The 27,940-nt window shown below is 37.2% G+C and overlaps 3 pseudogenes; 2 read left to right on the top strand and 1 right to left on the bottom strand.

The window, feature by feature from the left end:
• Positions 1 to 487: 487 nt before the first annotated feature.
• On the top strand, positions 488 to 1,531 carry LOC148776688 (olfactory receptor 4K15-like; annotated as a pseudogene).
• Positions 1,532 to 15,741: 14,210 nt separating this feature from the next.
• On the top strand, positions 15,742 to 16,782 carry LOC148776687 (olfactory receptor 4K15-like; annotated as a pseudogene).
• A 10,099-nt stretch (positions 16,783 to 26,881) lies between these two features.
• Positions 26,882 to 27,526, bottom strand: LOC148776686 (olfactory receptor 11H6-like; annotated as a pseudogene).
• Positions 27,527 to 27,940: the final 414 nt, after the last annotated feature.

Below are 27,940 nucleotides of genomic sequence, written 5' to 3'. Positions count from 1 at the left end.
ACATCACCAGCAGTTCAGAAGGCCCTTCCTATCCTTTCTGTCCCTAATTTCCCTTTAAGGATAATCATTATTGAAGCTTTTTCAACCCTAGAGATTAGTTTTACCTATTTTTGAAATTTATTTCAAAAGGTTAGCACAGTATACACCTCTTTGTATCTAACTGTCTTGGTCAACATTAAGTCTGTGAAAATATCTTCCTTTGTGTTAGCAGTTCAAAAAGGATTTATGTTCTTTATTGCAGAAAAATGATTTAGTCTCTGTAGATTCTTAGACTGGATTTCTGTAATGTCAAAAAAATTTCAGATACTCAATTTCATTTTTAAGTTCGTTTATTCCATTTGTTAAATTGATGTAATCGGATATGCCAGGTGGTTGAACATCTCTCCCCTCCATCCTTCTTGAATAGTGTTGTCGTGCTCTCTATATGATCTTTGATGATAAGTGAAAATTTAGATACAAATATAAATAGAAACTAGAGTCCTAGGGTATGAAGCAGAACTGGGAAATCAAACCCATGCTCAGTTCACTGATTGATATCTGTTTCTCTCACATTCAGGTGACTAAAGAGAAGTCCTTTCCGAAGTCAATGAATGAGACAAATCACTCTCAGGTGACTGAATTTGTGTTGCTGGGACTCTCTAATTCCCAGGAGCTCCAACCTTTCTTGTTTCTCATATTTTCACTACTCTACCTAGCAATACTGCTGGGCAATTTTCTCATCATACTCACTGTGACCTCAGATTCCCGCCTTCATACCCCCATGTACTTTCTGCTCGCAAACCTCTCTTTTATAGATATATGTGTTGCCTCCTTTGCTACCCCCAAAATGATTGCAGACTTTTTGGTTGAACGCAAGACTATTTCTTTTGATGCTTGTCTGGCCCAGATTTTTTTTGTTCATCTTTTCACTGGCAGCGAGATGGTGATTCTTGTATCCATGGCTTATGATCGTTATGTTGCTATATGCAAACCTCTTCACTATATGACAATCATGAGCCGCCGTGTGTGTATTATTCTTGTACTCATCTCCTGGTGTGTGGGTTTCGTCCATACTACTAGCCAGCTGGCATTTACTGTTAACTTGCCTTTTTGTGGGCCTAATCAAGTGGATAGCTTTTTCTGTGACCTCCCTCTGGTGACTAAGTTGGCCTGCATTGACACTTATGTTGTCAGCCTACTAATTGTTGCAGACAGTGGCTTTCTTTCTTTGAGTTCCTTCCTCCTGTTGGTTCTTTCCTACACTGTGATACTCATCACAGTTAGGAGCCACTCCTCTGCTAGCATGGCCAAGGCCCGCTCCACACTGACTGCTCATGTCACTGTGGTCACACTCTTCTTTGGACCATGCATCTTCATCTAGGTGTGGCCCTTCAGCAGTTATTCAGTTGACAAAGTCCTTGCAGTGTTCTATACCATCTTTACTCCCATTTTAAACCCTGTTATCTATACTCTAAGGAATAAAGAAATGAAGGCAGCTATGTCAAAACTGAAGAGTCGCTATCTGAAGTCTGGCCAGGTTCTGCAGTCATAAGAAATATCGTATTTCTGGAAACAAAGTAAATTCACAGGACTGTTAACACTGTAGCTGTGTCTCTACATATTTACAGATGGAATCACTGTCACGTTCAGTTCAGTTCAGTTCAGTCGCTCAGTCGTGTCCAACTCTCCGCGACCCCATGAATCACAGCAGGCCAGGCCTCCCTCTCCATCACCAACTCCCGGAGTTCACTCAAACTCATGTCCACAGAGTCGGTGATGCCATCCAGCCATCTCATTCTCGGTCGTCCCCTTCTCCTACGAATGGAATCACTGTCATGTTAAAACCAATCATTTTAACCAGTGGGAAGCATTGATTAAGTTGAACTAAAGGTTAATGGTGATAATGAAAGATACAAGAAACCTTAGCAATTTTCGTCTTTTCTTCTTTCTATTATGTTTACTTGTCTTTTTGACATCCTTTCCTCCTTAATTTTTAAAATTTAAATTTGTTTTAAGATAAAGAGCTACTGATGTTATATCAATGGTACAATATCTTTAACTTTATAAACTGTAAATACATGGGGCCTTCTTTGGTTGGAAAAGTATTGTTTATACCACAACGAACAGAATTATTTTTACTGTGTATAAATAAGGCAATGCACTGTTTTACAACAACTTTTCAAAATTGGAAGAATAGTGACGTGAACTTTCTGTTTTGCCATTTTATGTTCACTCTCCTGCAATAGCAGGAGAATATTGTGAATACTGTTCCGAGTCATTTGTTTGGTGACTTATCATTGGATTGTTAGTTTTCAAGGGGTTCCTCCACCAGCTCCATTTTTCCTTGTAAACTTCCCTGCCATTTGGGTCATATGAATTCCAATTAAATGGAAGTATTCACAAGATACAAGGTCATTATGGGATTCACTAGCAAGATCAAATAGATGAGCATCAATGATAACTCTAAGGGTTCTGGAGGAAAATTTTGTACTCTACAACTGAGCACCATCCACCATTTGGAAAGCAGATCGTAGAACCCTATCAGGATTTATTCTGAATTAAGTTCCTGACCATGATTTAACAAGTGACTATGTGACTAGGATTTCCCACTATTTAAAAAAATCACAATTTCTATCATTCACTAGTTTTACATCAATGTCCATTATATGCCATTCTCCATAGAGAAGGCAGTTAAGGTCTGGGGAAAGGGCAATCTATTAGCCCACTTTGGTTCTGTATCCCCCCAGTACTTACATAACAGAGACATGAATCAGCTGGAATTTAGGTTATGGATCAGATGGTAAAGAATGTCCCTGGAATGAGGATACCTGGGTTCTATCCCTGGGTTGGGAAGATCTCCTGGAGAAGCAAATGGATATCCACTCCAGTATTCTTGCCTGGAGAATTCCACGGACAGGGGACCCTGGCAGGCTACAGTCTATGGGTTTGCAAAGAGCTGGACACAACTAAGCAACCAACATATACTCTGAATCTTTGGATTCCCTTTCATGAAGGCTTTTTGACTACAACTACTCTTAAAACTTTACCTGTAAGTAGAAGAGATTGATATTGAGAACTTGCCAATCAGTTCCTCCTCCACAGGTGGTAGTAAATTGTCTTTACAGGAATGAAATTTTACTCTAGATATGAATTTTCTCTCTCTGCTTGTAGTTCTTCTTCCAAGATCACTATCCAAGGCCTCAGAAAGGGTCTGATTTATGTATTTAGGATTCTACAAAGATTACCTGTGCAACAGATTTTACTCTGACAAATATTGTAGCAATAGACACAAGACCATGAGATCAATTTTCCTGAACAATTCCAGGCTCAAAGAACAATTGAACGTACAATCAGATGCCCAGAAAAGAGTCTAGCATTATGATTATACCTACTTGGAAACAATGAACTCTAACATATGATATATGCATTGAGTGCTGAGTGCTCAGTCATGTCTGACTTAGCAACCCCATGGACTGTAGCCCATGAGACTCCTCTGTCCATGGGATTTCCCAGGCAAGAATACTGGAATGGGTTGCCATTGCCTTCTCCAAGGGATCGTACTAACCTAGGGGTCAAATCCATATCACCTGCATTGGCAGGTAGTTTTTTTTTTTACCAATGAGCCACCAGGGAACCTGTATGCACTGAACTAGCAGTTAATTGTAACATTGTGTTATCAACTTTCAATATACAGTTTTGAAAAATATAGAGTAGAAATAAGAATGTTCCTCTTTCCACCATTCTTAGTGACCTATTTATGAATTTTTTGCTTCTTGCCACTGCAATTCCAGGCTTTGCTATACTGAAGATTCTGATTGCCAGAAGAACAACACTAATGAGAAATACACTATGATTTCCACTGAGCCAAATCTTTGCCAACTGCTTGACCACATTGGGATTTTCATGTTAATAGACAAGCAGCCCAAAAAGGGGGAGTCACTGCATTAACTAGAATAGATGACATAGTTAATACGTGGAGCTAAATAATGTCAGTAAGTTCAGTCTCTCAGTCATGTCTGATTCCTTGTGACCCCTTGGACTGAGGCATTCCAGGTTTCCCTGTCCATCACCAACTGCCAGAGCTTGCTCAAACTCATGTTAATAATGCAGACTGCAAAAACATATCACAGTAAGACATAGAAGAAAAACCTATGAGAAGTTAATTAATGATCAGGCTACCACTATAGGAACTGAGCCTTGATCTTCCTTAGAAGCCCTTGATGAACCACATGTCCCAGTACCATGATGTTTTGATTACTATAGCTTTGTAATATAAGAAAGGGGAGGGAAATTTATTGAAAGAAATAATGACAGAAAATGTCCCAAATATGAGAAGGAAAATGAACATCCATTTCCATGATACCTAAAGAACCGAAATAAGTTGAACATCAAGACATCTTCACTAACATATATTATAATCAAATTGTCAAAAGTTAAAGACAGAGGGAATGTTGAGAATGGCAAGAGAAAAGATACTCAAGACATAAAAGGGAATTCTTATAAGTCTATATGCAGATTCCCCTGCAGAAACATTGCAGACCAGGAAATAGTGAGACAATCTATTCAAAATACCTGAGAGAGAAAAGCTTCCAGTCAAGCTGAGGACCTTATCCCTGACCATCTTGCTGAATGTCACTCCACTCCACATTTATGTATTTGCTCAGCCTCAGCATACATGCAAGTCAGTTTTAGAATTAGTAATATATACTCCCTGAGAAACAACTTTACCAAATATAGTACAGTGCTAATGTATAATTATTTTTAACTTTAAACTTTCAGGTTAAAATTGGAATGCTCCAGTTATGTAGGATGGTTCCTTTCCCCCCTTCCTCCTTCAGTGCAGTTATGTCATACATTTCTAATAGACTTAGAGCTGTTTTTCAGATTCTGAATTCTAGGAGGGATGCCCGTACAACCTGGTTGATGTTCTGCTTGTTTGCTTATTTGTTTATGCTTGCTACTAAAATTAAACACTTATTTACATGTCTATGAGTTTTGAAAAATACATAAGGTCATTTATCCATCAGACTTGTAACATACAGAACAGTCTGAGGGCCACTTTTAATGTAAAACAATCAAGACATAAAGAAAAGAATAGGGAAAAAATTTTAAATGCATTTACATTTCCTTCCATAGATATCAAATGTTTTTATTGTACCATAGCTGCTTCAGATCTTTAAAAGTATATGTAATATCACTGATCCAGTTGAAAAAAGTTTCATCTTACTTCCTGACTATTTCTCTTATCTTCCATTCAAATACTACTCAGAATTTGGTGTTTATCACTTCCTTGGATGTTTTGGAACATTTATTGTCCATAATTATTTAAGCCTGTGAAATCATTTAAATTGTGTCATTTCATTTTTAAACTTTCTTAATGTTCATATATAAAATTCAATTTTAATTGTTGGCAGTATGCCATTGTGTTAAAATATTATATTTTTTTAATTTCCCCATTTATAAATACTTAGATTATCCTCTTATTTGAAAATATTTTAACATACCACATTGTGCATGTATCCTCATGCATGTAAAACTTTTACTAGAGTATACAGAAAGCTGAGTTTGCTGAATGGTACAGAATCCCATCTTCCATTCTTTAAAAATGACCAGTTATAAATTACAGCAGAATCTCTGAAGACAGTCAGGGATGGAACACATATAAAATATCTAAAATATGGTCTAATAGACTACAGGCATATTTGTCCAGGAAATAGAAGATTTGTCATGGAGAAAAAATGAAAGCATCTTCAAATATTTGAAGTACAAATATGTTGAAGGAGGAGATTTCTTCAACTATAGGTGGTAGAACCAGTTGAACATGATAACAACAAACTAACTGTCTTGCAAAGTAGTGGGCTCCTTGTGACTGGAGAAAGCCTTCCCAAAAGTTGGTGATCATTTATAAGACTGTATGATGTCTCGAATGATAGTCAGAAAGTTGGGGGTCAAAAAGCTTACTCAGGAGTTTGAGTGATAATCAAACAACATTTTGTTTTCATATGTACCACTTAGTTGGTTGAAGTTTTTTTTCTTTCACTGTTAAAATTATTATGTAAAATATAATTATTCCCACTGCAGGATGACTTCACAGTTTTATAAAGGGTGATATTTCACTTCTCCAATGAGATCAGTTTCCTGGCATCCTGGTAATATAAAATGTCATATCTTAGGATACTGCAATTATATGATTGAAAGAAAGAGGAGCAGAGCCTGCACTACGTTGGCACAGAACCTGAGAGGCTTAGCACATTTCAGTGCAGAGACCAATTTAAAATCATGTCAAGAGTCTATTGAAAATGCATTCAACATGAAAATTCACAGGTTAATGGAAGATTAGAAGAATCAGAGAAACAAGGACTGGGAGAATTATTAGAACGTGTAAGTATCATAAGTACATTTTGAACAGGTTTGCTTGGAATAGGGAAATAAATAGTAAGCTGTTTTCTAGATGTAAAATTGACAACTGGAATTCAGCAAAAGAAAGTCACTGTTGTCTCAAACTGGAAACCCCATCTAAAAGAAGCAAATTTCTGTTCTTTTCTCTCTGCATATAACATAGACACTCCTACTGCACTGGTTTAGGGATAGCTGTGATAGGAACAGGATTAAAATTTGACGAATTGAGGGAAGTGTGTTATAACCATTATCCATGCCTTCTTTGCTCCTTTTACACTTTATAGTCAAAGGATATTTAGACACTAATAGCCTGGTGGGCTACAGTCCCTGGGGTCAAGAATTGGACACGACTGAGGACTTCACTTCAGTCTGTATTTACTGCCTATCAAAATTTACCTGGAATGAAGACAGGAATTGCTGTCCTTTATTGCATTTTGCTTTCAATCTTATAGGAAAGTAACTTTTATAAGATACATTATGGACAGTAAGAATTATGCCTACTCATTTTCTCAGAGTTCCATTGATTCATTCTAGAAGTATCAAACTTCACCTAAAACCAGGAGGGAAAATTTATTTTATGATGGCTTTGCAGTCTGAAAATATTTTTATGCCTGAGATTTATTGGCAGCGAGAAAATATATAATTCATCAACTAAAATGCTGATGGACTTTCTAAGGAAATTCTAAGAAATTTGAGCGATTTTTCTGAAATTCACATGTTACCATTACACAACTGCCTCTACATTTCTAATTTTAAAGAAATTAAAATATCCTTGGAGATTATTTCGTCTTATTTTCTAAGCTAATAAATGGAAGAAGATTATTTATATATACTAACATGTGCCTATCTAAATTATCAAAAAACAATGAAAAATATTATATTGACCTGGTCTGTAACACTTAATAGTAAAGTCAATATGGAGAGGATATTCTAGTTACTGCTTTTGTTTTGAAAAGTAACTGACAATTCTGTTGGGGAGATGGATATTATATAAAATAAGTTTCAGGAAATTTTTAGAGATAAGACAATCTGTACAGTAGATAATGAGTGATAACACTTCCTTGTGTAACATTATAAAACTCGGGCTTTCTTCTCTCTTCAGCTCCCATGCCTGCCCTTGGCCCTCTACCCAAACCTTCTCTCTGAGTGTCTATTATGTTCAGCATACATATCTCTCATCCCTCATTACTATAATCTCCTAATGTCAAATCCCCAATTAGTTTCTAATCATTGCAAAGGCTTTCCTTCTATCTGTATGCTGAAGTCAATGATGTTTCAGAGTGTAAATGGTTAGAGTGAAGTCTTAGAAGACCTGTAGTCTCTATTTTGGCCTTTATGTAAAGGCTTCTGCAAAATTTTGTTTCACTTGTAGATACTACAAGGCATAGCACAAGGAGGGAGTTGTGCTGCCTTAGACTCTTTATTCAGTCAGAAGAGCAGAGAAAATTTTTCTCTACCTTATTCTTGGATCTTCTTAGGTTCTGTGTCCATTTTATCTATTAACAAATGTCTGAATACCTGACCCTGCAGAGTAATTGATGCCTAAATTTCTTTGATGAAATCATCATGATTTTATCTTTTCTTTTTTTTTAACCATATATACTGTTTCCATCAGTGTAACCAGTTAATTTTTTTTTTTTTACATTTAAGCAATTTGCTCTCTGGGGATATTTTCTTTTTTCTTTTTTTTTATTTAAAAAATTATTTATTTTAATTGGAGTCTAATTACTTTACAATATTGCTTTGGTTTTGCCATACATTGACATGAATCCACCCCAGGTGTACATGTGTTCCCCATCTTGAACCCCTCTCCCTATACCATCCCTCTGGTTCATCCCTGTGTACCAGCCACGAGAATGCCGGAGAATCATAGGCTATTATGGTTAAATAAGTATAGTTCTCATCTGCCTCCTTTTTTCAAAGAGAAACTGAGTACCCGAAGGGTTGTGTGATTTGTCTAAAGTTTGGTAAGATAGTGGAAAAGAAGTAGAAAAGATTTTATCCTAGGCTAATGTTCTGTCTATATCATACGATACCTTTGGATGTCTTTTCTTGATGTGCCTTTCAGGCTATTTTAAAGCCTATAATTTAGAATGGTTTGCTTATTCAAGTCAAGAAAATATTAGTAGATATAAAATACATTTATAGCTACTAGATATAGTTATTAGATAGAAATAACTAATGAAAGTAAGAATCACCTGCTATGTACTTAATTGTGAAAAAAAGTGTACCGGGGTGACTTTCACTTTCACTTTTACTTTCCTATATGATGCCTATGTTTGAGAATATTATCACTAATGTTTTCATTTTTGTGTGCTCAGTCATGTCCAAGTCTTTGCAACCCTATGGACTGTAGTCCTCCAGGCTCCTCTGTCCATGGGATTTTCCAGGCAAGAATACTGGAGTGGGTTGCCATTTCCTTTTCAGGGCATCTTCCTAATCCAGGGATCAAACCCATGTCTCCTACATTGGCCGGCAGGTTCTTAACCACTTGAGTCATCGGAGAAGCTCCACTAATATGGTTAAATCTATTATATTGTTACAGGATAAAATGTCTGATTCAATTATATGAAGATCATACATATCTCTGAGGAGGGAAAAATTAATATGTACTTTAAGGGGAGTAGGAAAAGAAGGAAGAATTTTAAAATTTTTCTAAGCATTATTTTGAGAAAATGATTAAATTTTCAGGACAATTCAGGAACTATACATATCTAAATTTGATGGAAATAACTATACTTGATTGTGTTTCCAAAAAATAAAATTTGGAGTGCATTTGATTAATATTTCTGACTGAAATGCTTTCTGATCATAAAAAGAAGGCTTACATGAAAAATTATATCTGGAATGTTTTGAGTTCCTCCTGGATATCAATATTTTAACTGTTTGATTAATTCCATTCATATCTCTGGAGGCTATGTTGGAAGGTCACATTTCCCAAGGATATGTGGCTGGAATGTAGGTCAGGATTCAATCTTCTTTATGTGACCTTTAGTGAAGTTTTATTGATTTTTATTTCTAGAAGTCTCTACAAATTGCTGTGATGGCCAACATATTTCCTTATCTACTGCTATCATAAAGAAAAGCAATGTAGCAACAACTAGGCTAAATTCTGCACAACATTTGAAAATTTATTTTCATCACTTCTTTGCTTCTTTTTACTACCTCTTTTACCACTCTCAGATTCCTGAGAGCTCCAAGTGCTCCCCCAGCTACGAGGGGCTTCCATCAGGATACAGCATCCAGCCCTGTCCCACATCCTTGGAGACAAGTCCACCCCAGGTACAGGCACTGTGCCTCCTAACCTTCTTTAGAAGTAAAGCTGTTTTATGGCTCATCATCTGAGGGCCATGTCAGTTTTTCTTGGTAAATTGTGCCTGACAACTGAATCCTTTCCAAGACTTAATGACCATAGATAAAGATGTGTGCACACTCTTCATTTTATCTTAGATAAGAGGCAGCATTTTATTTGTGTCTTTCTGAGGACCATACAACAGTGAGGGAACAGGAAAGGAGAAGAGCATGGAAAAAGTAGACAGTCAAGAAAGTTTCTGATATTCTTTCTAACTCTAACTTTAAGCTGGTAGAGTTTATTGGCATCTGTAAATTATACTCATGCCTACTTTATCTTACCTATCAGGCAGAATATTTCAACAATAAAAAGTATTGGAGAGAGGCTTTATTTCATAATATTTAGGAAATGGAGGAATCTGCAAGCCACCTAGCAAAAACTCCTATGATTTCATGAATTCACTCTAAAGTATTTAAAAAAAAAATTTACATGAGCCCATCCAGTAGAGTAAACTTGTTCTTTGAAAAGTTAGATAACACCATCCTTGAACAGGCATTATTGTAAGAAAGAAAATACTCTGATATGAAATAAGACATTATTAAGAATGCTCACATATACATGGTTTTTACACTTGATTAAAGATTTATCATTCATGAATTTTTTCTTTTACCAAACATTTCCAGTGTCTCTTTCAGGATAACATTATTCTCAATGTTTTATTTCTGAGAATAATGAGCCCTGAACAATTAAATGACTTGCTCAATGTCATACAGCTGCCTGAAGATACAGTTGTGATCTTAACCTAGAATATTTTCCCAATAGGTTTATGCTTCCATTATAGTATAGTACTTTATTGGGTATAAAAGTAGTATCTTTTTATTAAGTGATAAAGCTATTCTTATTTCATTTAATAAAGAATGTACTGTAGATTCATAGAAAAAGAAGGTCCATCACCTTCTTTAAAAGGAGTAAGGATTATAATATTAGTAAAGAATTTTCAGGAGGGAAAGTTTTAAATCTAACTGCTCTATCACCATCCTACCTAGCTCAGTGTTCTGGGAAAAATGGACAGTTAAATTATTATAAATAAGTTTACTAAAAATAAGAATGGATTTATATTGCAAAAAACTTAGAACTTTGTTTGCCCCAAATCTTCATCCTGCATTCTTAAGAATGGAGGTATTGATTTAAGAGCTTTTCTGAGGTCAATGAGCTACTCTGTAACAGAAGAGGAAATAGATATAATCTAGACGCGCCGCCAGAGACGCCGGCCCCGGCGGCGCAGACGCGCCGCGAGAGACGCCGGCCCCGGCGGCGCAGACGCGCCGCGAGAGACGCCGGCCCCGGCGGCGCAGACGCGCCGCGAGAGACGCCGGCCCCGGCGGCGCAGACGCGCCGCGAGAGACGCCGGCCCCGGCGGCGCAGACGCGACGCGAGAGACGCCGGCCCCGGCGGCGCAGACGCGACGCGAGAGACGCCGGCCCCGGCGGCGCAGACGCGACGCGAGAGACGCCGGCCCGGGCGCAACGAGCCACGCAAAGAGGTGCGGCCGTGAGGAGCAACCCCACGCCTGAGGCCAGGGCCGGCGGCCGAGAGGAGCTACCCCACGTCCAACAGGCGGTGGCTGCGCGGGCGCAGGAGGGCCGAGAGGAGCTACTCCGCGTTCAAGGTCAGGAAGGGGGGCCTTGAGGAGATACCCCTCGTCCAAGGTAAGGTACAGCAGCTGCACTTTGCTGAAGCGGCTGTGAAGAGATTTTCCACGACCAAGGTAAGAGAAACCGAAATAAGACGGTAGGTATTGCTAGGGGGCACCAGAGGGCAGACAAACTGAAATCATAATCACAGGAAACTAGCTGATCTAATCACATGGACCACAGCCGAATGTGGTCCCCTGGAGAAGGGAATGGCAAACCACTTCAGTATACTTGCCTTGAGAACCCCGTGAACAGTAACAAAGGGCAAAATGATAGGATACTGAATGAGGAATTCCCCAGGTCGGTAGGTGCCCAGTATGCTACTGGAGCTCAGTGGAGAAGTAACTATAGAAGGAATAAAGGGATGGAGCAAAAGCAAAACCAATACCCAGTTATGGATGTAACCAATGATAGAAACAAGGTCCGGTGCTGTAAAGAGCAATATTGCATAGGAACCTGGAATGTTAGGTCCATGAATCAAGGCAAATTGGAAGTGGTCAAACAGGAGATGGCAAGAGTGAATGTCGACATTCTAGGAATCAGTGAACTAAAATGGACTGGAATGGGTGAATTTAACTCGGATGACCATTATATCTACTACTGTGGGCAGGAATCCCTTAGAAGAAATGGAGTAGCCATCATGGTAAACAAAAGAGTCCGAAATGCAGTACTTGGATGCAATCTTAAAAATGACAGGATGATTTCTGTTCGTTTCCAAGGCAAACCATTCAATATTACAGTAATCCAGGCCTATGCCCCAACCAGTAATGCTGAAGAAGCTGAAGTTAATCGGTTCTATGAAGACCTACAAGACCTTTTAGAACTAACACCCAAAAAAGATGTCCTTTTCATTATAGGGGACTGGAATGCAAAAGTAGGAAGTCAAGAAACACCTGGAGTAACTGGCAAATTTGGCCTTGGAGCACGGAATGAAGCAGGGCAAAGGCTAATAGAGTTTTGTCAAGAGAATGCACTGGTCATAGCAAACACCCTCTTCCAACAACACAAGAGAAGACTCTACACATGGACATCACCAGATGGTCAACACAGAAATCAGATTGATTATATTCTTTGCAGCCAAAGATGGAGAAGCTGTATACAGTTAGCGAAAACAAGACCAGGAGCTGACTGTGGCTCAGATCATGAACTCCTTATTGCGAAGTTCAGACTTAAATTGAAGAAAGTAGGGAAAACCACTAGACCATTCAGATATGACCTCAATCAAATCCCTTATGATTATGCAGTGGAAGTGAGAAATAGATTTAAGGGACTAGATCTGATTGATAGAGTGCCTGATGAACTCTGGACGGAGGTTCGTGACATTGTACAGGAGACAGGGACCAAGACCATCCCCATGGAAAAGAAATGCAAAAGAGCGAAATGGCTGTCTGAGGAGGCCTTACAAATAGCTGTAAAAAGAAGAGAGGCGAAAAGCAAAGGAGAAAAGGAAAGATATAAGCATCTGAATGCAGAGTTCCAAAGAATAGCAAGGAGAGATAAGAAAGCCTTCCTCAGTGATCAATGCAAAGAAATAGAGGAAAACAACAGAATAGGAAAAACAAGAGACCTCTTCAAGAAAATTAGAGATTCCAAGGGAACTTTTCATGCAAAGATGGGCTCGATAAAGGACAGAAATGGTATGGACCTAACAGAAGCAGAAGATATTAAGAAGAGGTGGCAGGAATACACAGAAGAACTGTACAAAAAAGATCTTCACGACCAAGATAGTCACGATAATGTGATCACTGACCTAGAGCCAGACATCTTGGAATGTGAAGTCAAGTGGGCCTTAGAAAGCATCACCACGAACAAAGCTAGTGGAGGTGATGGAATTCCAGTTGAGCTATTTCAAGTCTTGAAAGATGATGCTGTGAAAGTGCTGCACTCAATATGCCAGCAGATTTGGAAAACTCAGCAGTGGCCACAGGACTGGAAGAGGTCAGTCTTCATTCCAATCCCAAAGAAAGGCAATGCCAAAGAATGCTCAAACTACCGCACAATTGCACTCATCTCACACGCTAGTAAAGTCATGCTCAAAATTCTCCAAGCCAGGCTTCAGCAGTATGTAAACCGTGAACTCCCAGATGTTCAAGCAGGTTTTAGAAAAGGCAGAGGCACCAGAGATCAAATTGCCAACATCCGCTGGATCATGGAGAAAGCAAGAGAGTTTCAGAAAAACATCTATTTCTGCTTCATTGACTATGCCAAAGCCTTTGACTGTGTGGATCACAATAAACTGTGGAACATTCTGAAAGAGATGGGAATCCCAGACCACCTGACCTGCCTCTTGAGAAACCTGTATGCAGGTCAGGAAGCAACAGTTAGAACCGGTCATGGAACAACAGACTGGTTCCAAATAGGAAAAGGAGTGCGTCAAGGTTGTATATTGTCACCTTGCTTATTTAACTTATATGCAGAGTATATCATGAGGAACGCTGGGCTGGAAGAAGCACAAGCTGGAATCAAGATTGCTGGGAGAAATATCAATAACCTCAGATATGCAGATGACACTACCCTTATGGCAGAAAGTGAAGAGGAACTCAAAAGCCTCTTGATGAAAGTGAAAGAGGAGAGTGAAAAGGTTGGCTTGAAGCTCAACATTCAGAAAACAAAGATCATGGCATCTGGTCCCATCACTTCATGGGAAATAGATGGAAAAACAGTGGAAACAGTGTCAGACTTTGTTTTTTTGGGCTCCAAAATCACTGCAGATGCTGATTGCAGCCATGAAATTAAAAGACGCTTGCTCCTTGGAAGGAAAGTTATGACCAACCTTGATAGTATATTAAAAAGCAGAGACATTACTTTGCCGACCAAGGTCCGTCTAGTCAAGGCAATGGTTTTTCCCGTGGTCATGTATGGATGTGAGAGTTGGACTGTGAAGAAAGTTGATCGCCGAAGAATCGATGCTTTTGAACTGTGGTGTTGGAGAAGACTCTTGAGAGTCCCTTATACTGCAAGGAGATCCAACCAGTCCATTCTAAAGGAGATCAATCCTGGATGTTCATTGGAGGGACTGATGCTAAAGCTGAAACTGCAATACTTTGGCCACCTCATGCGAAGAGTTGACTCACTGGAAAAGACTCTGATGCTGGGAAAGGTTGGGGGCGGGAGGAGAAGGGGACGACGGAGAATGAGATGGCTGGATGGCATCACCGACTCTGTGGACATGAGTTTGAGTGTACTCCGGGAGTTGGTGATGGACAGGGAGGCCTGGCGTGCTGTGATTCATGGGGTCGCGGAGAGTCGGACACGACTGAGCGACTGAACTGAACTGAACTGATATGTTTATCCTTCACAGTTTTTTCCCCCCGTTGGAGTAAAGATGAGAAAGCTAAACTTTCTTCCTCTTATGTCCATAGCCCCCTATCATAAGAGAAAAAACTGAAAAGATGAAAATATTCATTTATTATGCAAATCTCAATGATTTATGACATAAAATATACAATCATCGTCCACTAATGCTGAGTTGTGAAAGATTGTTTCTGAAGAAGCCAATGCCCCAAACTATCTTACTAGGAATGAGAAAAGAATTTTAACTGTTACAGCAGGAGGAGGTTTTTAGAACCCACAAGGGAAAGAAAAAGAAAGTCCCCTTTTTTCTGGACATCCTAAAAAGCCATTCAACTGAGTCAAAATCAGACCATTACTAGCAATCCAAAAGCCCCTCTAATGTTTCCTTCTGTCCCTTTAATCCCATCAAGGAAAACTGCTATCCTAGCTTCAAATACTATAGACTTGTTCCTCTGTCTTTCAACTTCATTTAAATAGAGAAATAGAGCATTTACTCTTTTGTGTTTAATGTCTTTTGCACATTAATTTTGTGAAAATGTATTTCCTTCTTGTAGCAGTTCACACATTTGTCTCTTTTTAGGAGTTCTTATTTTATTTAGTGAAGAAAAAATGACATTTTGTCTCTGTAGATAATAATAGTGGATTACTGAAATATATAAACAGTTTTTCAGATATTTATTTGTAACACTCACTTGTAAATCTCATTTGCAAATTAGCTTACTTAACTTACTAAACTTAAGCAATTAATGAATCAGTTGGTTGAAATTCTCTCCACCAACCTCCCAACCACCACCCTCCTCTTCTAGAAAACTTTTGGTTCAGTATCCCATCCTGACTCTGTTCTCCTTTTGATTACTAGATCACTGTCTCTATTTAGACATGTGTGAGGTCTATGGACATGAGTTTGGGTGAACTCTGGGAGTTGGTGATGGACAGGGAGGCCTGGCGTGCTGTGATTCATGGGGTTGCAGAGAGTCGGACACGACTGAGCGACTGAACTGAACTGAACTGAACTGAGGTCTTACAAGTACATTTGAGTAGAAACTAGTCTCTCTAACTGAACTGGAAAATTAAATCATAGTTAGTTCATTCACTGATTTCTATTTCTCTCCTATTCAAGTGACTGAAGAGAAGTCCTTTGCAAAGTCAATGAATGAGACAAATCATTCTCGGGTGACTGAGTTTGTGTTGCTGGGTTTATCTAGTTCCCAGGAGTTCCAGCCTTTCTTGTTTCTAATATTTTCACTGCTCTACCTAGCAATACTACTGGGAAACTTTCTCATCATCCTCACTGTGACCTCAGATTCCCGCCTTCATACCCCCATGTACTTTCTGCTTGCAAACCTCTCTTTTATAGATATATGTGTTGCCTCCTTTGCTACCCCCAAAATGATTGCAGACTTTCTGGTTGAGCACAAGACTATTTCTTTCGAAGCCTGCCTGGCCCCGATTTTCTTTGTTCATCTATTTGCTGGTGGTGAAATGGTGCTCCTTGTGTCCATGGCTTATGACCGTTACGTTGCCATATGCAAACCTCTCCACTACACGACAATCATGAGCTGGCGTGTGTGTATTACTCTGGTCCTCATTCCATGGTGTGTGGGTTTCATCCATACTACTAGCCAGCTGGCATTTACTGTTAACTTGCCTTTTTGTGGGCCTAATCAAGTGGATAGCTTTTTCTGTGACCTCCCTTTAGTGACCAAACTGGCCTGCACAGACACTTATGTTATCAGTTTACTAATAGTTGCAGACAGTGGCCTTCTTTCTTTGAGTTCCTTCCTCCTGTTGGTTCTTTCTTACACTGTGATACTCATCACAGTTAGGAGCCACTCCTCTGCTCGCACGGCCAAGGCCTGCTCCACACTGACTGCTCATATCACTGCGGTCACACTCTTCTTTGGACCATGCATCTTCATCTATGTGTGGCCCTTCAGCAGTTATTAAGTTGACAAAGTCCTTGCAGTGTTCTACACCATCTTTACTCCCATTTTAAACCCTGTTATCTATACTCTAAGGAATAAAGAAATGAAGGCAGCTATGTCAAAACTGAAGAGTCGCTATCTGAAGTCTGGCCAGGTTTCTGCAGTCATAAGAAATGTTCTTTTCCTAGAAACAAAGTAAATTTATAGAACTGTTATGACCACTGTAGCCTGTGGCTAGACATTTATAAATTGAGTATCTGTGATATCAAAACAAATCATTTTGACCAATGAGGAGGACTGATTAACTTGAATTAAAGAGTAATAATGATTCAAAAGACATTGAATGAATTTTACTTATTTTTATACTTTCTTCCTCCAAATTTGTGCTTTTATTCCTTTTTTTCTATTTCCTACTTTTTATTTAAATTCTTTAAGATACAGCCTTATTTTGGCATTATTTTGAGAGAGGGATAACTTAGGTATGGCATTGGGTTTTTTTTCTTTTTGCAGCTTGAGTCAGTTGTAAAATAACTTAATGTAGCTTTTTGCAATGTGTATTCTATAGTATTTCTTTCATTTGGTGAAATTTTAACTGTTAATGTTTATGTTTTTTTTTTTGTGTGTGTGATGATACAGCTCAATTTATTAAAAGTCATATAATTATACCTTTATAATAGTTGAATTCTAAGCCTGTAAATTAAACTTCAATAAAACTGTTTTTTTTTTTTTTTTGAACAGAGGAAAATTTATGCGTCGAACCTGGACTGGTCACTTATGATAATATACATGCTACAATTCCATTCTCTCCAATCATTCCACCTTCACCCTCTCCCACAGAGTCCCAAAGACTGTTCTAAATGCCTATGTCTCTTTTGCAGTCTCTTATACAGGGTTCAGGTTACCATTTTTCTAAATGTTTATGGCATTGTGCTTTGTACCATTTATTAAATAAAAATTTTTTAAAAAAGATACAGCTTTTGAAAACATTAAGAATGGAATTTATATTTGAGTGGTAATTAAACTGTATATTTCCCTCTCAAAATAGTACTGTTCAGTTGCCAGTTTTGGAGTAATAATAGGTACATAACACTTTATCATAGAGATAATAAATCTATTTGCATATATAATGTATGATATACCTAAGTAATAATGCATTTCTCACTGTACTATGTAACTGACAGCTTGAAGACAATTCTTATTGTCTAGTAAGGTGTAAAGTGGCCTGGTTGTACAACAGAAAGCATTTATATTTAACACTTTCACAAATCCTTGTACAATGTTGTAGCTTAATATGCACTATTTATGGAAAACAATTCAGAGGATAAATGTGCCAGTGTGTTCTGTGTTTGGTTATCTTAATTTCTGCTTAATACTGATAAAATAATCTGGAGAATTTCAGAGATGAATTACGGTTCTCTACCTCTTTTCTTCACAATGATGAGAGACTGACTCTAAGATAAAACGCACTCTCTCCCCCAGGGCTTCGTGATTCCTGTATTTTCAGATAGGAGTTAAAGCCACTCAGTCGTGTCCAACTCTTTGCAACTGCACGGACTATGCAGTCCATGGAATTCTCTAGGCCAGAACACTGGAGTGGGTAGCCTTTCCGTTGCACAGGGAATCTTTCCAACCAGGGATCAAACCCAGGTTTCCCACATTACGGACAGATTCTTTATCAGCTGAGCCACAATGGAAGCCCAAGAATACTGGAATGGGTAGCCTTTCCCTCTCCAGTGGATCTTCCTGACCCAGGAATCGAACCAGGGTGTCCTGCATGGCAGGTGGATTCTTTACCAACTGAGCTATCAGGGAAGCCCTTCAGATAGGTAGGGTAGTTTTCAAATAGATACTTGGTAGAAACTATCATATTTCTATGTGGACATTTTCTTCAGTTAACATCTTACTTTTATATTGCCTAATGCATGTCCAGAAAATGACAGAATCCTATTTTAAGGCCTTAGGAATAGTCAGGAATTTATCCCTCCCCAATTACTTACAAAATCAATATTTTTTTAGGATTTCCTACTATATGCTATTTTGGTTTTTTTTCTCTTGTATTGTACTTTTATGTAAAAAACAAGTGACATATCATTCCAAAACAGTACTAATTTCAACTGAACTGACACTGTATAACCAGAAACGTGGTAAGAATTTTATGTCTTTTAAGCTTTAAAATACCTCTATAAGATATTCTTAAAGATAGAATAAAATAGCTTAAAATCAAGAATACTTTATCCCACAAGATTATCATTTAGATTTGAAAAAGAGATAAAGAGGTGTACCAATAAGCAAAAGCTAAGAGTTCATAACACTAACCTTGCTGACTCATTGGAAAAGATCTTGATGCTGGGAAAGATTTAGGGCAAGAGGAGAAGCGGGTGACAGAGGATGAGATGGTTGGATGGCATCACTGACTTAATGGACATGAGTTTGAGCAAACTCAGGGAAATAGTGAAGGACAGGGAAGCCTGGCATGCGGCCATTCATGGGGTCACAAAAAGTTGGACATGACATAGCAACTGAACAGTAACAAAGCAAAAAAATAAATATCCAGGAATAGACATAAGAATATTATCAAAGGAAAACTCTCATTGATAATAACAAAAATATAGTTAAGGAAGTAGATCAATCACTTTTAAAGCTAATAGGAAGGTTAAAAGACAAAAGTAGTAAAAGTATCTGTAATCATGATAAATAATTAAGGGATTCATACATAATACAAAAAGATGAAAAATATGATGTCAAAAACAAAACATAAATGTGAGGGAGTAAAAAGCAAGGTGCTTAGAATGCATTCAAACTTAAGAAATCATCAACTCAAAATATACCTGTATAGAAAATAGTTATATATGAACCTCATGGTAATCACAAACCAAAAAAAATAATAGATACATACACAAAAAAAGGAAAAGGAATTCAAACAAAACATGAAGACCATCATCCTATCACAAAAGAGTAGAAGAAGAAAGGAACCAAAAGCCACTATAAAAACAATCCCCAAACAATTAACAAATGACAATAAATACATACCTATTAATAGTTACTTTAAATGTAAATGGACTAAATGCTTCAATTAAAAGACACAGAGCGGCTAAATGGATAAAGAAAAATAAGACTCATCTATATGCTGCCTAAGAAGACACAGTTCAGATCTACACACACACACACAAAGTAAGGGGTTAAAAAAAGTATTCCATGCAAATGGAAACAAAACAAAAACTGGAATAGCAAAAGTTATATCAGACAAAATTAGACCTTAAAACAAAGGCTATAACAAGAGACAGAAAAAGGACATTGCATAATGACAAAGGGAAAAATCCAAGAAGATTTAACAATTGTAAATATAGGCATCTCGCATCACCGACTCGATGGACATGAGTTTGAGTGAACTCCGGGAGTTGGTGATGGACAGGGAGGCCTGGTGTGCTGTGATTCATGGGGTCGCAAAGAGTTGGACACAACTGAGCGACTGAACTGAACTGAAGTGAACTGAACCTGCCTGCCAGTGCGTTTGATCCCTGGGTCAGGAAGATTCCCCTGGAGGAGGGCATGGCAACCCAGTCCTTTTTTCTTGCCTGGAGAATTCCATGGACAGAGAAGACTTGTGGGCTATAGTTCATAGGGTTACAAAGAGTTGGGCATGACTGGAGGGACTTGGCATGCACACATGCAAATACATAGAGCAAATATAAACAAACAAAAAGAAAGAAAAATAAAATCCTCAGTAATAGTAGGGGAGCGTAACACCACAGTTTTATCAATGAAGAGATCATCCTGACAGAAAACTAATAGGGAAACACTTGTTTTAAATGACATATTAGACAATTAGATTTAATAGATATACATAGAAAAGTCCATCCAAAAGCAACAGAACATATATTCCTTTCAAGTGCACTTGGAATAGTCTCTAGGATAGATCACCTTTTGGGGCCACAAAACAAGTCTCTACAAATTCAAGAATATTGAATTCATATCAACTAGGTTTTCTGACCATGACCTGTGAGATTACAACGAAAAAAAAAAAAAGCTTCAAAAACCACACACATGGAATTTTCAAGGGGGTCATTGAAGAAATAGAAGAGTACACTAAAAAAAACTTGGAGGAAAATGAAAATGAAAACATAGCAATCAAAATCTATGGAACCTGTGATGACGTAGAGGGGTGGGAGGGAGTTTCAAGAGAGAGAGGATTTATGTATACTTATTGCTGATTCACTTTTTTGTACTGCAGAAAGTAATACAACATTGTAAAGCAATTATACATCAATAATAAAAGAAGTAAATAAGTTAGATACAAAGTTAAAAAACATTTATGGGATGTAGGATGAATGATTCTAAAGAGAAATGTTTACAGTGGTATAAGAATACCTAAGAAAACAAGAAAAATCTCAATCAATCCTTACATGTAAAGTAACTGAAAAACAAAAACAAACAATATGCAAAGTTAGTTGAAGGAAGAAGATAATAAATGCCAGAATGGGGGAAAAAATGAAATAACTACTGAAAAAAAAATAGATCAATAAAGGTAAAATCTGGTTGTTTGAAAAGAAAAACAAAAACTGATAAAAAATTAGCCAGACTCTTCAAGGAACAAAGAGCAGTCATAAATAAATAAAATCATAAATGGAAGCTAACCAATACCATTAAAAATACAAAGAATCATACGAGAGTATTATGAATGATTATATGTTAATAAATTGGACAACCTAGAAGAAATGGATAAATGCCTATAAATGCATAATCTCCCAAGACTAAATCAGGAATAAATACAAACTATGAACAAATTGATTACCCATAATAGAACTAGAACTGAATCAGTTATTAAAAATATCTCAGCAAATTTTAGGGCTGGAGGGCTTCACAGGTGAATTCTATCCAAAGTTTAAGGAAGAGTTAGCACCTATAATTCTCACAATATTTCAAAAATTGAAGAGAAAGAAACACTTCTTAACCCCTTATAGAAGGCTAGCATCAACCTCAGACACCAAAAAGAGACAAACACTACAAAAAATTATAACCAATATCACTAATGCACACAAATGCAAAATTTCTCAACAAATATTAGCAAACTGAATTCAAGAACACATTGAAAGCATCATACATTATGATGAAGTGAGATTTTCCCCAGAGACACAAGGATGGTTTGCTATCCACAAATCAATGATTTACTACATTAGTAAACTGAAGAATATAAACTATATGATCATCTCAATACACACAGAAAAAACTTTTGACAAAATTTAACATCTATTTCCGAAAAAAACTCTGCAAAATGGATATAGGAGGAACATACCTTAACATAATAAAGGCCATATATGTCGAGGCCACAGCTCACAGTATATTCAACTGTGGAAAGCTGAAATCATGTCCTCCAAGATCAGGAACAAAATAAGAATGCCACTCCTGTCACTTGTATTCAGCATAGTATTGGAAGTCCTAATGACAACAATCAGACAAGGAAAGAAATGAAAGGAATTCAAATAGGAAAGGAAGAATTAAAACTGCCACTGTTTGCAGATGATATAATACTATCTACAGAAAATCCCAGATGATATAATACTATCTACAGAAAATCCTTAAGTCTCCACCAAAAAACTCTGGAACTAATAAATAAATTCAGTAAAGTTTCAAGACATACAGTACTATATAGAAACATATTGTGTTTCATAAAATAATAACATATCATTGGAAAGAGAAATTAAGAAAATAATCTTATTTAAAATTGCACAAAAAGGAATAAGATACACAGAAATAAATGTGTTAACAAATGTGTATTCTGGAAACTATAAGCCATTGATGAAAAAAACTGAAGACTATTATACAAAAACAAATGAAAAGATATATCATGCTTATGGACCAGAAGAATTAATATTGCTAAAATGATCATACTACCCAGGTTAATGTAAATGATGAGTCACTATGGAGTATTCCTGAAACAAATATATTGTATGCAAACCATATACAAATTTTTAAAAATTTAGAAAAAGGAAAATGTAGATAAATTGAAATTCATCAAAATTAAAACTTCAGAGGACATTTTAAGAAAGTAATGAAACGGTTTATAGATCAAAGAAAATATTTGCAAATCATATCTATGACAAAGGTCTTATATCTAAAATATTATCAACTTATATCACAACAATAAAAAGACAAATAATATAATCTTTAAATGATCAAAGGATTTGAGTATATGTTTTTCCAACCAAGATATACAAAGGGTCAATAAGCACATGAAAAGATGATCAACACCATTAGCAATTAGGGAAAATGCTAATAAAAACCACAATAAGATACCACTTCATACCTACTAGCATGGCTAAAGTAAACAGGAAAAAAATAACAAGTGCTGGTGAGGATATGCAGAGATTTGAAATCCAAAGTACATACATTGCTGGTGTGATAGAAAAACTATGCAGTCTTTTGGGAAAACAGTCTGACAATTCTTCAAAATATTAAGTATAGAGCTAACCAATAACCCAGCAACTCCTCTCTCAGGGATATATGTTAGGGAAGTGAAAACATGTTCTTATGAAAACTTACTAATAACTATTCACAACAGCATTATTCATAATAGCCACAAAATGGAAACAACTCAAATATTCACTAACTATTGAATGGATAAACAAAAGGGGTATGTCTATACAATGGGATGTTATACAGCTATAAAAAGGAATCAAGTAATGACACAGGCTACAACATATATAAACATTGTGATAAAGGAAAAAAAAAACAGTCACCAAAGGCAAGTTATCATATGATTCCATTAATACCGTATCCAGAATAGACAAATACACAGAAATGGAAAGTGGATGTCAGGACTAGAGAGAAGGGAGAGTGGGGAGTGACTGTTACTGGGAAGAAGGTTTCTTTATGGGATGAAAATATTCTGCTTGGGAGTAGGACACACTAGTGTCCTTGGGACAGTTAACAGAACAAATCTAACACATTCTGTCATCACAGTACCTGGGAGTCACTAGCCATTTCATTTGAACCTATAGCAGACAAAAATGGCATGTTAGAAAAAGGCAATGCATGGCTTAGCCTAAATAGAACACTTTCAAAAACAATTCTTAAAATTAAGTGTATATGTAGTGGATAAAAATCAATGGCAAACATCTAGATCTAAAGAAAATTATCACTAAGTCTCATTGAGAAACTGGGAATAATTATAACATCAATTTTCATTAGAAAGTGAATACAGCTTGTCATATTTTAATAGACACAATAACATTTAAGTGTTGTTTTGTAAATTTAGCATGTATAATAACTATTGACTCTCTTGAAAAAATTTTGTAATAAATTTTAGTATAGGATAGATTGTATGCATATGTGTGTGATATTGGTAGCAAAATATTAACTAGCATTCAATCAGAATGCTAACAAGTTGACTATTAGCTTATTTGTCTGATTACTTTTGCCTGAAAATTTTACTATTAATGCAAATTTTTCTCCAATAAAAGAACAAATAAGCATAGCTTTATTAACATTTTATTACATTGAATTAGTTCTTCCTCCTCCTGAAAGTTATTTTTCTACTTCGGCTAATACAGTTGAATATTAATACTTTAATTATTTATTTTCCATATATTATTTCAGCTGTCAGTGCAAGTTCTTCAAAGATTTCTTTTAGGCCTTTGATTAAATCTTACAGTCCTAAGTAGTTTTATTAGATCTGTCTTCATCTCTTTCTTCCAGAGATATACTGTAGATTCAGCGGCTGAGTAATGGAGTTAACACGGAACAGAACAGACTCAGACTTTCTGGGTCTCTTGGATTCCCTGCTCTTGGACTCACACACAATCACAATGGAGCCATAGAACAGGGACATCACAGTCAGATGGGAGGCACACGTAGATAAGGCCTTAAACCACCGATCTTCTGAGAGGACCCTAAACCCAGCTCTGATCACCAGGGTATAGGCTGGTAATGAAGAGTAAGGTGGAGAACATGTTGACTGTTACAGGTAGCACAGATGATCTCAGTGACGGCAGCTGGCGTAAGGACAACTTTATAAGGAGATCTGGTTCACATAGGAAGAGATCAGTCTTACTGAGACAACAGAACTGGAGCAGAGAGATTAGGTGAACAGACAAGAGGAAGTACAAGAAGCAACACACGCAGCAGGCTCCCATATTGACATAGCATCGTACCGTCATGACAGTGGGGTAGTGTAGGGGCCTGCAGATGGCAAGGGACCTGTCAAAGTCCATGGCAGACAAGAAGGTCTTGGTGGTGCCCGTGGAGAATAAGTAGAACTTCAGGAAGCAGCCAGAGAAAGAGATGGTGTTGGTTTCAGAGAGGTTACTGAGCATATTGGACACAGAAGGGACATACCGCATACCACAGAGTTTAGATTTCTAATTGAATTTCACAAGTTTCTTTACACAACTGGAAGCATTTAAATTGTAAAATTCCCAAGAGCTGTATAACTTACATGATATTTTCTAGAAAGCCATGCCTCCTAGATAAGTACTAGATTCTTTTTAGAGTGGTGGCTCAGATAGTAAAGAATCTGCCTGCAATGCGGGAGACCCAGGTTCAATCCCTGGGTCAGGAAGATTCTCTGGAGAAGGGTACGGCAACCCACTCCAGTGTTCTTGCCTGGAGAGTCCCATGGACAGAGGAGCCAGGTGGGCTAGAGTCCATGGGGTCACAAAGAGTTGGACACGACTGAGCAACTACACTTTTTTTCACTTTCAATCCTTTACCAGCAACATTCTGAAGGAAGATTTGAAGGATGAAGTCTTTTTTTTTCCAGGAAAATACCTTTACTGGATTACTGGATTTACCTGGAGTCTAGTCGCTAAGGAATTTAGTGTGTTTCCCGTGTCTTCTTTTACCCCGAGGGATTTCCTCATGTGAAAGAAGTGAATGGATAGTCGAATAGTCACTGTAATGCCTTCTTATTCTGCATTAATAAGCACCTGTTTTGCTGCAATTTGGTCACCATCAAAACTGCCCTTATTATAACTTCTTAACTATTTAGCCATAGTAAGTCTTTTTCCTATACAATTTGATATTTTATATGTATTTAAAGAAAAGAACTTTATTACCACACATTATTTAATTATTATAGTCATTTCATTAATTCTCCATATTCTACAATTTGCCTGTTTTCTTTTATATAAGTAATTTATTTCTCATTCTTTTTTCCTACCCTAAATAATGCTTGAAATGTCACTGAAAGGTACTATTTAATTATAAATTATATGAATAATTTATTTTAAAATGATTAGATCAAGATTTTATGATCTCAGGGACATAATCAAATAGATTCCTTTTGAAAATGTGTGATAGAAAGCAATCTTTTCAGGAATATCAAGATGGCAAAACAAAAAATAAGTAAGCATGCTGTGATTCATATTGCCCCATAAACTTTGTGACAGATTTGGATATGCCATAAAATACTTGAGAAACTTTTATTTTAAAGTAGTGATTTGGAGTTTGTGTTTGATCTCCGCTCTAAACAAATACCTATTAAAATATAAAATGTATATAAAGTTGGAAAAATCATCTATAACAAAAAATAAATATATAAATAAACATAGTAGTACTTTTTGTGACCTTCGATTAGGCAAAGATTTCTTAGATATGAAACTAGCATCACAAGTGATAAAAGTTAAAAAGATAAGTTGGACTTCATTAAAATTCAAAACTTCAAAGGACAATCATAAAAGTAAAAATGTAACTCACAGATTGATTAAAGATATTTGCAAATTATTTATCTAATAAGTGACTTATATCCAGAGTATATGTAAAGACCTCTACAGTTGAGAATTAGAAAGATGAATAGGCTAATGTTTTAAAAATCATCAAGGATTTGAATATATATTTCCCAGTGAAGACATGCAAGTGGCCAAATAAGCACACTGAAAGATAATCAACAATCTTATCATTAGGGAAATGCAGGTGAGCACCATAATAAGATACCTCTTCATATATGCAAGGATAGTTAAAGGACAAAAAATTTTACTATTAATGTAAATTTTCTAAAACCATAAAAAAATGGACAGATGGCCACAGTTAATTTAATAAACATTTAATTACATTTGACTATGTTCTTCTCCCTCCCCCAAATATATTTGTCTAATGTGGTTAATTCAATTGAATGCTAAACTTTCAATCATTTACTCCACATATATTTCAGTTGCAAACACAAGTTCTTCAAAGATTTCTGCCAGGCCTCTGCCTAAATCTCACAGTCTTAAATAATTTTCTCAGAGCCTCCTTCATCTCTTTATTCCGGAGACTATAGATCAAGGGGTTGAACAGTGGAGTTAGCACAGAATAAAACAAAGTCACATATTTCTGAATCCCGGCTGGATTGCCTGCTGTTAGGCTCACATATACAACCATAATAGAGCCATAGAACAGAGACACTACAGACAGATGGGAGCCACATGTAGAGAAAGCCATATGCCGGCCTTCTGCTGAGGGTACCCTAAACACAGCTCTGATCACCAGGGTGTAGGAACTAGTAATGAAGAGTAAGGTGGAGAAAATGAGGACTGAATTGCAGATGGCACAGATGATCTCAATGACAGGAGCTGGCACACAAGACAGCTTTATAAGGGGTCCTGGGTCACATAGGAAGTGATCAATTTTATTGAGACAACAAAAGGGGAGTTGAGAGATTAGATATATAGGCAAGAGAAGTACAAGAAGCCACATACCCAGCAACAGGCTCCCATTCTGATGCAGCGTTGCACTGGCATGACAGTGGGGTAGTGAAGGGGCCTGCAGATGGCAAGATACTTGTCAAAGGCCATAGCAGACAAGAAGAAGGTCTCCGTGGTACCCATGGAGAAGAAGTAGAACTGCAGAAAGCAGTCAGAGAAGGAGATGGTGTTGGTCTCAGAAAGAAAGTTGGCTAGCATATTAGGGACAGTGGAGGTGATAAACCAGATCTCCAGGAAGGAAAAATTGGCCAATAGGATGTACATTGGAGTTTGCAGTTGATGGTCACACCTCACAGCACAAATAATGCACAGATTTCCAATGAGTGTCAGAATATATGTCCCAGAAAACACTGAGAAACAGAGGATCCCAATTCCCCAAGTATAAGGGAAGCCTAAAAGGATGAATTTACTCACAGAGCTAGAGCAATTCTCTACATGGGTATTTGTTTTTAAAGCTGCAAAAGAATGACTGATTTCCATATTAGAATTGGCCTTACAAAACATTACTCATTAGGACAGATGACTTGCTTTGAGCCACATTACTTTGTGCTGTACTTAGTTGCATCCAACTCTTTGGTACTCCATGGACTGGGACCCACCAGGCTCATCTGTCCATGGGATTCTCCAGTCTAGAATACTGGAGTGGGTTGCCATGACCTCCTCCAGGTGAGCTTCCCA

This window comes from Moschus berezovskii, chromosome 9 (assembly GCF_049115385.1).
Source record: "Moschus berezovskii isolate FMDL1 chromosome 9, NW_MosBer_1.0, whole genome shotgun sequence".
Taxonomy (NCBI): Eukaryota; Metazoa; Chordata; class Mammalia; order Artiodactyla; family Moschidae; genus Moschus; species Moschus berezovskii.
This window is presented reverse-complemented; position numbering and strand designations above follow the sequence as displayed.